The sequence below is a fragment of the Pseudonaja textilis genome, chromosome 6 (assembly GCF_049901715.1).
Source record: "Pseudonaja textilis isolate UNSWEBS1 chromosome 6, rPseTex1.2, whole genome shotgun sequence".
Taxonomy (NCBI): domain Eukaryota; kingdom Metazoa; phylum Chordata; class Lepidosauria; order Squamata; family Elapidae; genus Pseudonaja; species Pseudonaja textilis.
Window position 1 is genome coordinate 41616869 of NC_141995.1, and position 14092 is coordinate 41630960.

The 14092-nt window shown below is 34.3% G+C and overlaps 1 long non-coding RNA gene across 1 annotated transcript; it reads left to right on the forward strand.

Moving 5' to 3' along the window:
• Positions 1-4295: 4295 nt before the first annotated feature.
• LOC113435657 (uncharacterized) lies at positions 4296-12269 on the forward strand. Its single transcript, XR_003373957.2, has 3 exons — positions 4296-4483; positions 5810-5900; positions 9955-12269. It is a non-coding gene; the product is annotated as an uncharacterized LOC113435657 (long non-coding RNA).
• The last annotated feature ends 1823 nt before the right edge of the window (positions 12270-14092 follow it).

Sequence of the window (14092 nt, forward strand, 5' to 3'; positions counted from 1 at the left end):
GCTCCTGCACTGCTGTTCCGCCCAAGCCGCCCCTCTTTCGTAATTGCTTTTGATGAGCTCACAAACACAAGCAGAGAGAGCGTAGGAGTTCGGCCTGAAAAGAGCTTTTGAACTGCAGGCTGCGGATGTGAGTCTTACTTTCCTTTCTTTAAGCATAATACGTGCTCCTCCTCATTCGAAATTTCATGGGCAATGTAAGCAGTCAAATTCCTTTTCTGCCAGTAAGAAAACGAAAATAACTTCTCCCTGCGTCCAAGTTTTGAATTGCTTCAGGTTAAAACTTAATTAAATACCTTGTTGCAGGCTGTTTTCACTGTTTCTTTTGTATTGTAAAAGAAATTGAGGTTTTTTTTTTCCGCCCAGTAAAGGTCATCTCAGTCTATTCAACCTTAACAAGATTGTTGTAAGGAAAAAAGGAATGTAACTTACAGTTGGAAGAAAGGTGAAAATTAAAAAAAGAAAGGAGCAATAGAAAGGGAAACTTTTAAAAGAGGAGCAATTGAAGCTGGCTATTTTAATTGGGATCAGATTGTAGGAAAAAGAAGTCCAAGCTTTACATTTTGTAAAACGTTCAATTTCATTGCTCCTTTGCTTTGGTTAGATCAATCTCCCCAACCTACTTCTTTTAAAATTACTCTGAATCAGGCTTTCTGGCCGTACTGACTGATAGAAGGTATGCTCCTATCTCAAGGCCCTAGGAGGGGACAAAAAATGGGAGAAAGTTTCCAGATAAGGTTTCAACACAGCATATTCCATATTTTATTTTTTAGATTAAAGATAGTCCTCAACCTACAACCATTCATTTAGTTCGAAGTTATAAGGGCACTGAAAAAAGTTATTTGTAACCATTTTTCACACTTATAATTGTTGCAGGACCCCCATGATCAAATTATCAAAATTCAGATGCTTAACTCATATTTCTGATTATTTCAGTGTCCCCAGTCACGTTGATTACCTTTTGCGATTTTTTGACAGTCAATGGAGAAGCCATATTCAATTATCCATGTTACTAAATATCTGCAGTGATTCACTTAACTTGGCAAGAAAGTTCATAAAGTGGGCCATAAAACTGTCTTGCTTAGCAACAGAATTTTGGGTCAATTGTGGTCATAAATGGAGGACTACCTGTATTTTGGTAGTTTTAATTTGTGTCATATAATGCAATTCATTGTATACATGAGTATAGTTTATGTCGTACTGTTTTGACCAAGTTTCTTATTGTTTCTGAAATAAGATCATAAAATCACTTTCCTAGATATTACACATATATGGTGGAAAATCAGAGTATTCTGTTTCTTACAGAAGATTTATTATATTGGGATGTTTGAAGCAAAGAGATCTCAAGTTATCCCCAAAGATTATTAGAAACTTGGTTGTCACCAGCAATACTCCATTATGCCTTGGTTCATTTAAGAGTGAGAAGTAGCATTTGTAGAAATAGTACTGTAATCTCATCCCCTCAAATGTGGCTCTACTTTGGTCAAATGTGCACTAAATCTAGCTGTCCTTCTTTGCATACCTGTCATGATGCTCTTCAAGAAAGTTTAGGCTGTATGCTTGTACCTCCCCACAGATTCCTCAAAATGAATAGTTGCTACATGGACAAAGAAAAAGTGCCACTGCTTTTCCAGAAGGCACCCCAAAATTTATGGATGCTTCCAAATTGATAGCTATAGTGCTATCAGTTAAAATGTGCTTTACAACTCATGTGTGTGAGATGGAAAAAGTAGCATAACGTTATAGACAGAAGATAATGTTGCCATATGAGGCATTTTTCACAATAAAATGAAGCAATATTTAGGATGTCAGTCATCCATTGTTTTGCTGCAGGAAATGAACAAAACTGTCCTCCAAAAATTGCTGCAATAAATATTTTTGTATTAATAAATATCCCAGAAGGACAAAGGTCACTTTATAGCACTGTTATCTTTTACTGATATCACTGTTTTATATATATATCACTTTGGTGCCTGTTCTTACTTTGGCTTATAAATATGTATACAGATAACAGATAATCAGAGTTAGAAGGGACCTTGTTGGTCATCTAGTCCAACCCCCCACCCAAGCGGGAGACCCTACACCATTTCTGACAAATGGCAGTCCAATCTCTTCTTGAAAGTCTCAAGTCTCATACTTCTGCAGAAATATGTAGAAACAATCATGTTGAGCTGATTTTACTGATTTTACTTTTGCTAGTAGCAAAATAATTGCAATCTCATATTCTTGATTTACAATGGTCCCCATGGTATTTATATATAGCTGGAATTGTGAATCTTCCACTGTGTGATCTTTTGGTCACTAAAAGGTCAATGAAGCATGCCCTATTTCATATTTGATGCAACAGAGATAATTTCACAGCAAACAATTGTACCTCTAGTCCTTACCCAAAAGTGTATGCCATTCAAAATCAGCCCTCTCTTGACACACTTGAGGTTGTGAATCCCAAAGGTATCTACAACAATAACATATCTTATGATTTTTGATGAATGTATTTTTAATGAGAGAATCTGCACTGAAGACAAATTCCTTGTCTGTCCAATCACACTTGGCCAATTAAGAATTCTATTCTATATTCTATTCTGTTCTGTTCTATTCTATATAAATACAGTTAACCATCTGCCACTATTTTGTGACATCCTAGACTTTGACTGACTTTCTCTATTCTGAACATAGAACTGTGGTTCTGATGTAAGTCAGTTAAACAGAATACTGAAAGACCCATGATACACTCCAGAGATATTTTGCTATATTACAACTGTTTTTTAAACAATGATTATTAAACAATGATTATAAAAATTGTCTGGAATTGAAATTGGAGTAAACATGCTAACTTCAGATGATTGCTCAGGAAAATTAGAAATTCCCTATCCACTATCTGTAGATGTGTTACCTTATACACCAACCATATGCAGTTGCAGTGACAATGAAAAAATAATTTCAATCAATATTCACATATCTGTAAAGCAAAGCAAAACTGAAATATGATCCAAAGCACAGTGGTCGTTTCACTTAGCAACCAATTCACTTAACAACCACTGGTCCCAATTGTGGCTGCTAAATGAGGACTACTGTAGTAGCACGCGCGTATGTGTATGTGTGTGTGTATCAGAAGCAAACATTACCAGAAAAGCAATGATTGAGCATAGTTAAGAATTCTCAGTCTGAAAGTAGTGATAGAAAACTTCTATTCATGACTAGCTTACTGCTATTTTCTCTTTAAATTGTTGCTCAGCAATATATTCTTTCTCTCTTTTCTGATGCCATCCAAATGCCTAGATTCCAGGTGCCTGGTTATAACACTTTATCAGCTGCTTGCATATCTGCAACACTTCATTTTAATTAGCCTAAAGATCTAAGTCTCAGATGGAATAACAGGGGTCCCTAATTATCATCACAAATTAGTGATCTGCCCAGAAAATGAGGAATGCATAAGGCATTAAGCTGTCAGAGGCCAGTAGTACAATTAAGAAGAATAGCTGAGAAAGTGAGAGATAAGGAAATCATTTTTTTAAAAAAAATCTTCCCCCCAGATCTCAAATTAGTTTTAGTGGTTTGTGTTTATAAAACATTTTGACTGATTTTAAACACAAGTCTACTTGCAAAGATGTATCTGATATTGTACATGTAACATATATATTAGAATTATAGGGATATTTATGAAATAAGTTTCTTAGCAATATTTTTGAGACATCAGTAATTTTTGGAAATGTTGCCTAGTTGTATAATGGGCTCAAAAGATGGAGCTGTCCTCTATCTTTACAAGTTGGGCTGCAATGGGCAGGAGAATAGCCTATAAGCCCGCTGCCTCAGTAGTCTACCAACATAGCTGACAATCTGTCATGATGTCTGTAGTACTCAATACATTATGACTGTGTAGCCGATGACATATCAGCAACATCCCCAACATCATTACAGTGTGGAGACATTGTTGCTGTCCGCTTGGTGTAGCTCTTCTAATGTATGATCAGCTGGTCTGTTACTTGATGACAGAGGAATGTCTCATTGAAAGAACATAAAAGTACGGAATGTGCATTTTATCATCAGATGCTATAAATAAGTTTTGTTCAGTCCTTACCTTTTTCCTGTGAACTTTTACCTGTGGTTGAAAATTGGAGAGACAAAGTTTTTCCATCTTGCTAATATGGCAGAATGTCTATGTCAATATCTGTAAATATTTTATTTTTTTACACATCTCTGTTTTAGAACCAGCGTCTGTGGAGTATATAGAACTTTGTATAAACTGTTTAGTTTTCTCCTTATGTACATTTCTAATATTTTCTAATCTAGAGGAGCATGGAAGCCAATAGTATTTTTGTGAGACTCGCAGGCTAAAATGGAATATGTGATCATCATGGAAAACATGAGGTGGGAATATACAAGAAAACCTTTTCTTCTTCTTTTGGGGTACTTTATGGTAATAGCTCAGCCCTCAACATTCTTACCTGGAAGTAAATCTCACTGGGATCACTAGGATTTCTTGCAGGTAAGTGTACTTGAAAAATCTGTATTTTAAACTACATATGCCAACCTGGTCACAAACATAGTATCTACTTTGCACAGAAGTTAAAAGTACTTAAAATGATTTAAATGAAAGAGCAACCCATTTTTCTACTTTTACTGGCGGGGCAAGGAAATGAACTCATCCATTCTTTTAGCAAGTGTGCCAGTGAAAGAGAATTGTGGCTAAATTAAACAGTAAAAAATTAATTATTTTTCGAAGCTTTGAGAAATTGAGTATTAAAGCCCCTGCCCATGTGATACTGGTTCATTATAAGTAGATCACATTTTCAAATAAAGGACATTCCATAATTTTAATTATAGATGCAAAGACTGGACTTGACACAGAGTCTTGAAAGATCTTGGAAGCAAATAAGAATTGAAGTGATGTAATTGATAATGAATCTCTAAAGCGTTAGCCATTGTTAGTACTTTGAAGAAAAATCCTCTGTAGGTCTTAAAACTTGCAAGTGTGAATAGTAATGAAGATGTGAACTCTAATCTTTCCATATTCCTGTACTTCGTTTGTGAAAAAGTTCTGATTTTAATCCCATCTAACTTATTTCAGGGATATCTGATTATGCAAAGCAGTGTATCCATATTTGGTCAAATGAGGTTGTCCTGTCACTTTAATCCATTTCTATTATGATGGAAAAATCAAATGTAATCATGACTTAATTCCCATTGCATTTAAAATATTTTAAAAACTATCTAAGCTCAGCTTTTCATAAGAAAAATATCAGAGATCTGGAAATATTTTATTATTTCGGACACTATATAGTTGTGGTAAAAGAAACTATGGAAACAAATTTCTATAGGTAATTTTAATTTATCTTCATTTTTATTAAAAAACTAAAATATAAAGCAGCATGAATGACCTTAGTGTTATCTAGTAGCCATATTGCCAACAGGTGCACCATAAAGTATTTTGTTTATTGGGCCATTGTTGTTGTTAGTCATGAAGTCATATCCGACCCATTGCAACCCCATGGACAATGTTCCTCCAGCCTTCCTGTCCTCTACCATCTTCTGGAGTCCATTTAAGCTCACACCGACTGCTTCAGTGACTCCACCCAGCCACCTCATTCTCTGCCGTCCCCTTCTTCTTTTGCTCTTAAGCGTTCCCAGGATTAGGCTCTTCTCCAGTGAGTCCTTCCTTCTCTTGGGCCATAAATGCATAAAATTGAAAAGGTATAAACATACACTGTGAAAATGGACAAAACAAGGTTTGCTAATGCTCTAATCTGTGCTGGTGGTATCATATACAGTCTTCTATTTAATTGATCACAGCCCGTATATCTTCGTTATGCAGAAAACCATCAAGATGAACTTAGCTTTTGAATATTTGACTTTGGAATTTTGTTTACATCTACCAATCTTCATTGCACTAAGATGGATGGAATGTGAGTGCCTATTTAATAAGACTTTCATACAAACTGCCTAATTGACAACACTATAGTCCATGGACATAGGATTGCTAGATTAGTAATTCGGGATTATCTAGGGAGTTCTAAAATTCTTGGCTATGCATTATTGACTGATTGTAGACAGATGACAAAACCAGTATCCTTTCCTTTAACTTCTGCTTCCTTCCATTCTATTTTCATTAGTATACTTTTCTCAGAATTTTGCCTTTTCAACTTTCCAATTTTTTCCCCAGTCACTTTTATCCTTCTTTGCAAAACTTTATCTGACTGGTGCTTCTCTCTTTTCTTCCAGAACATAGTCTCAGTTTTCTCTTATATTTTATTTGGTTTGATACTAAAATATCACTACATTCATTTATCCTGCCTTACTATGCTAAATGAATACTTTCTCTACTATATGAGTCTATGAGTAATAGGAAAAGAAGCTAATACTCAGCTCTGTACATAGGGATCATACATTGACTGCGAAAAACATGCCAATATCTGTAATAAATTGCCTGTTAGAAAGCATGTGTTGAATATAAATATTTAATAGGAGTAAGTTTTTAAGAATCTCTCCATTAAGATATGTAGCCTTAACAATAAAAATAATGAGTACCCTAGTTTATATTCAAGTCATGCATTCTGATTAGTCCAGCTGAAGCTTATCTGAAACTGTAATTCAAGCCTTTTGTCCATGTGCTGCCATAAAAGACAATGGTATCAAATGCACATAATTAATTAAGGATTTCTTTCTTTCTTTCTTTCTTTCTTTCTTTCTTTCTTTCTTTCTTTCTTTCTTTCTTTCTTTCTTTCTTTCTTTCTCCTCATTTTTGTATTGTTTATCATTGTGTGAGATTCCTTGGTACAGTATATGGTACAGTCCTCAAGTTACAACCACAATTGAGCCAAAAATTTATGTTGCCAAGTGAAACATTTATTGAATTTAGCCCCACTTTACAGTCTTTCTTGCCATAGTTGTTAAGTGAACCACCGCAGATGTTAAGTTAGTAACACGGTTATTAAGTGATTCTGGCTTCCCCATTGACTTTGCTTAGTCGTAAACATGGATCACATGACCTTGGGACACTACAGCTGTCATAAACGCAAATCAGTTGCCAATCATCTGAATTTTGATCACATGATTGTGGAGATGTTGCAGTGGTCATAAATGTGAAAAACAGTTATGTCATTTTTTCAGTGCCGTTGTAACTTTGAATGGTCACTAAATGAACTGTTGTAAGTCGAGGGCTACCTTTATTTTATAATCATTACCTCTTTCATTTTAATGGAACAAAATAAGAGACTACTTCTATCCATTTTTTTCAGCACACTTCAGTTTTTGGATGAAGTGAGAAGTATTGCTAAACAAAGCATGATGGGACATTGCAAGGACTGCCAAGGACAGAGAGAAGTCACATGATTATTACTCTTGCTGCCTAATATAATTCAAAATTGTTAAAATTAAAGTATTCAGTTATTCTTTTTCCTCCAGTAATGTCTGACATTCCATCTCACGCTGCTCAGAACAGTTACTAAAACTCTAGGTTTCACCCATATGGCACATGCAGTTGTGTGGACTTTAATTCTTAGTTTTCTCAGCAATGGCCACACTAAGAATTCTGGTAGTTGAAGGATAACAAATCCATCTAATAGTGTTCTAGAAATGCTTTAGGAGGGTCATTAATGCTATAGCAAAGGTGTGGAATAGGAGAGAATCACTGAATCAGAGAATTGGAAAAGTTCATTGAGATAATCAACCCAAACTCTGCTCAGTGTGGGGTCTCTTTTCTATAAGTATGTTTAAATAATTGTAATAGGACCCAAGGTTACATGTGTGACTGTTAAATCTGAAAAAAAAAATACTATGTGTGGGAATGACCTTGTAAAACAGGAGAAAGATCTGCAGATTAGACAACAGTCAGATAAGAGGCAACTGAGTCTGCAGAAAGAATGGAGGGTGCAAAGTCTCATGTAGTACCCCCATTTGTTTCTTGCACTATAAAGGGGGCTAGCTAGCTAGCTAATTATAAATGTCCTTTAAGTATTCATTCAGCAATAAGTTCAACCAAGTTATTATTCCTAGGTCATGCAATTATGGCCTTAATTATTTAATGTCAAAAAAGCAGAATGTCAAAAAAAAACATTAAATATGAACTCTATTGGGAAACTTGTAAGAAACAAATGCAGAGTGAAGATTTTTATTTTTCCATTCCTTTGCCTCAACTAGAGTTGTAAATTTTTGGCAGCTGTGAAATTCAGACTCATGCATTCTTTAAGATACAATTGAAAGCTTCCTGACTGCTTCATATTCATGATGATATGAAATATGGAAGTCTCAAGTTCATAATGACTGATAATGTGACAGTGAAGGTTTTGTTTATTTGTATGTATGTGTTTAACATTCATTATATAATATATTTTTAAAGTAGATTCTTTGCAAGGGGAAAATCATGGCACAAAACTCTGCTATATTGCTGTTATACAGTACTGTGCAACATCTGTCTTTTGTTCAGATAACAAATGGTGTCTGCATATAAAAGTATAATATCTACATTCTCCAGAGTGAACTAACATTCAAGCATGAATGGAAAACTTGGAAGCAAAAGGGTGGCTTTTCTTTTCTTTATAAACACAAGCGCAAAATAATGCAGCAGCACCCTCAAGAGGAGATTAATATTATAGCATGGCCTATGGAAAAAAGTACGGAAACTATGGAAAAGTGAAATTACAGTGATCTTTAGTGACCAAGATATCCATCAAAAAGGAGAAAACTATAAAAAAACCAAGTGTCTGTGAGCATGCTAAGAAAAATGGCATAATATAAACTGAGTTACACCAGCAAGTATTGATTGTTAAATCAAAGTGATATCAAATGAATTATATGCAGAATGGGGATAATTTGTGCAGTTTAGGGCTTTAGGCTCACAAACTAGGTAATGGTGCTGCCATTGTTCTGTTAGTTTTACCTTCTTCAAACACTAATTTCTTTTTATTTAAATGCCAGATATCTATCAAATTATAAATATTATATAAATGTCTATCCAAATTATGCAGATACTTGCAGAAAACTGGACCCATATGATTATATATATTTCTCAGTCTAGAAGTTCTAGCTTTCTTTTCATACAATGTACCAGCACTAAAGTTCTACATATTCAATATAATCATGGAATCATAGAACTGGCAAAGGTTGTTATGCGGTGAATCAAATTATTTACTCCATGAAGGATATCAGATTAAATTATCCTTGGGTATAGATTAAATTATCCTTGGGTAATGTTTGTCCAGCCTCTGCTTTGAACATGTCTAGCAAAAGAATGGTCTCTTCTGCTCTAAATAATTGATTCTGCTTTCAAACTGCTCTTCTGGATAGTCAAACGGCATATGCTTTTCTGAAATTTAAGATCATGATTCTTTGTTTTCTACTTCCGGATAAGTTCATATCTGTTAACTTGAATCAGGCAATAAATCTAACTGTAGCTTTCTAAACTGAGTCATGTTTAATAATATTATAATTCCAATTCTTAAATACCTGCATTAATACTGATGGATTTCGTAATAAAGAATGATCAATATGATTTTCCAATAGCTGTTCCTAATTGTAGCTGCCAGCTACAATACTAACTATACAAAATACTTTTCTTCCAATTAAAAGTAGGTTTTAATAGTCTTACTTTTCCATGGCCTATTGACCACAAGGGAAATAGGGTATAGGTAAAGAATTAAGAATTTTCTTCCCTGATTTCTCTTTAAATCTTTGGCTGCTTGCTCTTTTTCTGTAAGACTTCTTGCTTATTGACTGCTATCTGTTGGTTGTATCATTGGCTTCACTGAGCTGAAGCTAGAAACTTACTGATCTTGAACATACTTGGAACATTTTTTCCAGTATTAATGTCATTAAGTAAGATATTAACAAGGAAATATCTAAAAATCAGATTAGCCCGATGGATGCACAACAGGAGAATGTGTTAGTATTTATGAAACATTTAAAAAGTTGCTTGTCTGATTTTTTTTTTGTTGTTTATGATATGTCATTCTTATCTTTCAGAACTTCAAATGTACATTCCTTCCTCCAATTTTGAGTCCACAAACAAACCCAACCTCACCAGAAGGTTTTCCTTGTTTACAGAGATCTTTATGTCTGTTCCAGCACTCTGGAGACCAGCAATCATTTAAAAATGAAAAAATGTCACATGCGTATCTGTAAAGGGAAGAGTAATCTCTGATACTTCAAATGTTAAACTCCAACTGACATCTGATCCTGTCAGGCCTCAGATAGCTATCAGCATCCTTTCAAAATTTGGTCTTCCTCATGCCTTTTTGGAACACCACACATTTTTCCAAATTTGCAGTTATGCTAGCGGAAAAACCCTTCAAAGAGAAGCTAAATCTTTTTAGTAAAGAAAAGGTGGCCCAACTTTAGATGACATGGTTTCCCTTCACTTTTTGCAAATTTGCTTTATGCAAATTCAATATGACAATTGATTATTTCACTAAATAATTCTGTGTATGTGTGAATGCACGCACATGAAAAACAGTCGAGAAACATGTCAAGACTTCTTCCAGCTTGAATATTTTGAATATTTTTCTTACAAAATCACTTTTTGCCCTCACTATCCTTATTTACTGTGGTTGAGCCTCTTTTCCATATCTGAACCAGTATTAGCCATGGTATCAAAATGGGCGTCAATATTTTTTCTAACACCATACTTAACAGAAAAGGATCTCTCCAGTCATGACTTTGGTGAAGGAACCTCACCCTAGGATGAACTTCTATTTAAAACTGAACAAAAATTAATAGTGCTATGTTCTAACTGCCTGTCTGCCAAGATAACCATGCATATTGGATATGAAGAAAAGATGGATAAAATAATTTCACATGAAAGACTTACAAGCACATTTGTCAGTGTATACTCTATAACCCTTCCTTTTTCTACCAATTGTCTTGCTTTATGCAAATTCACTTTATGCAAGATATGGGAAAACGACTCTAGTATAAAGCAAGGAAAGTTTGATAATTTCCTAATTTAAAAAATAAGATACATATATTAGATTAATAATGAGATTTTTGTGACATACCATTGCATGTAATAAGCCAAATTAAATGACAATCATTGACCAACTGTAACCATGTTGTCCACAATTAACCATGGGCACTTTCCTAATTCATGTATTACAGGAGAAGCTTTTCTAAGTTTAAGCCATTCATATTATTTTCCCTAGTTTTATAATATTAACACAGAAGAATTTGAGAGATCTGAACTATGAGTCCACGTGAGAATGAGCAACAAACACTTTCACTTCCCATCCAACTTATTCATCATTCTTGGTTCCAAAACAAAAATATAGCCTCAGTGCTGTTATTTGTAATTCAATCCATACAACTGCTCAACCGAGAAATTGTTAGCTTAGGTACTGCAGGAAATCTGTATGGCATGCAAAAGTTGATAAGAGATTTGTTGGTCCTTTATTAATATTGAATGGAACTTTCCAATATGGAGAATATCAGTGAAAGAATAGCTCATATATAATGAGCTCTCATCCAATTCTCTCCACTAGATTTGCATCAGATGTGCAAAATTAGAAAGTATTAGAAAATATTGATATATACTATTAATCTTCACAGAGAGGTACACATCTAGCAGGAGTATCTCATATTAAAGTATCCAAAACTGTAATAAATACTTTTCTACTTTTTGTCTAATAAAATAAGTATGAAAGTTGTTTGTCATAAATCATTGCAACTGAATATATAGAAAATTATTGACAATGGCTTGTGGCCACTTCAAAAAATTGGCTTTCTCCATGATAGAAAAATGTGATATGTATCTCTGAAGCAATTACAGAGATATCATCATCCACTTAATTACAGTTTAGTGTCTGAATACAAGAATTCTGCAATGTAATTTCACTAAAAGATCTACAGTATCGGCAAATTTCAACTATAAAGAAAAATTCAGAACTTGCATTTTTTTAGTGGAAGAGTCGCAGTATCAGATTTAATCAGAAATTCTCAATATAATTAGACTAAACAAAGTATATATTTGCTTGCAGAAACATCTGTTGAAGAATCTCTCCTGAGTGCCATCAGGTGCAAAGTAACACTCCATATTTTCTTTCTAGATGATAGTATGTGACATTCTACATTATTTCACTTTGATTCTCAACTTCCCAAAAGTGTACCAGCCTAGGTGTGTACTTATTATACTATAATCTCCTCAGTATCCTTTATGATGATGGACAATTCAAGTGATTCATTGTTGAATGATAATATATTGTATGTCTAACGAATTTCTACCAATTCTAGGGTGTCTCCTTGTTTTCTTAAATGTCTATTGGAGGTCAATAATTTCTGAACGAAAGAAATGCTTACATTGCTTATAGTACATGCCAGCCTGGGTTCTAAATTGATAATTTCAGTAGATGTAACTGTGGTGTCTATATCTGTTTTTCATAGCCAGAAAGTGGATAGCCTCCTTGGTATGATGATATCTGCTGTATCTTTTATATTTTGCCCTTTCTGGCTTCTAAATGTAAACACAAAAGAAGTGGCAGAATGCATAAGAACAGTGATGAATGCATCTTTACTGAACATCAGCAGACTGTTAATCAATGTCCAGACTTCATTCTGGGAAGTAATAATAAGGGGATATCTGATAATATCTTAGCTCTAGGAGATTTTAAATGATGCAGATATTTTCATATCTGTTTCAGTCCAGCTTCAAATCTGGCTTTGGTTATCTTGAAAGTTGATTTTGCTTGGAATGGGCAGGAGGGAAATCTTGGCTTCTTCACAGTTAATGTAAATATGGTATTCCTGAAATACCATAATACTAAGCACCTATCTTGCGGCGCTCTAAGAAGGACTAATGATTCCAGTTGCTTTGATGTGCAGTTTTACAAGATGTTGAAAATAGTAGAGACTGCATCTTCTTCCTGATCATTTGGAAGTGAAGGGGAAAATGGCATTAGTTAATACAAATAAATTACACAATTCTAAATCCAGCTCTCCTTCCCCCTTTTCCCCTGCCCCAAAAGTTGTCAGCTTCTGTATAACACTTTCAAACACATGGATGTTGACTAGGTATATCAGGAGATGAGAACTCTGGGAAGGAAAGCCACTGGGAGTTAAAACAGGAAGCAATATACATACATACATACATACATACACACGTATGTATATATGTATATATATATGTATGCATAATATTCAAAAAACATCTTAGTCAATATTTCTTTGTATTTATTTTTTATTTATTTTTGTCAATTGCTTACAAGTAATTGCTTACTGTAAAAACAGTTATGAATACATGGATACATATAAGAAATATAAAATATAAAAGAAACAATAGGGCAGGGATGGTAGGCACGTTGGTGCGCTTATGCACACCCCCTTAGGAAAGGGGTGAGGTCAATAGTAGACAGTCTAAGGTTAAAGTTTTTGGAGTTTGGGGAAAAAAACCACAGAGTCAGGTAGAATATTCCAGACATTGACCACTCTGTTGCTGAAGTCGTTTCTACCTTAATTATTATCTTCTCCTAATCAACAGGCATATCCAATCAACATGTTGCTATATTATGTTGCCATATTATGTTGCTATTATGCTCTGCATAATCCAATATTTTCCTCGGATTAATGCAATATTTTAGTGACCTTAAGTCTATAAAAAAGTTATAACCTTTTAAGGTTTGCTTCAGCTGCCTCCCACATCATAATAAACAATTTTTGTTACATTGAAAACAGAAAATAACAATGTTGATTAAGAATATGTTTTCTCAGGATAGTGATATATTAAACAAAAGTTGGGTTTTAGGGTTGAGAAAAGGTGAAATACCTAGGAGTTACATTGAAAAATACAAATATAAAATTGTTCCAAAACAATTATCTCCCTCTTTGGAGGGATATTAAACAGAGATGGGATAAACTGCACGTATAGAATCTCTGTAATCAAGATGAATATTTTACCAAAGATGCTTTTTTATTTCAGATGTTACCAATACTTACAACTGACAATCCGTTTAAACAATGGCAGAAGGATATTTCTAAGTTCATATGGCAAGGGAAAAAAAAACCAAGAATTAGGTATAAGCTACTGCAAGTTGTTAAGGAAAGAGGGAGTTTTGGTCTTCAGACATGAAACTGTATTTTGAAGAATGCTGTTTGACCTGGTCAAAAGACTGGATGA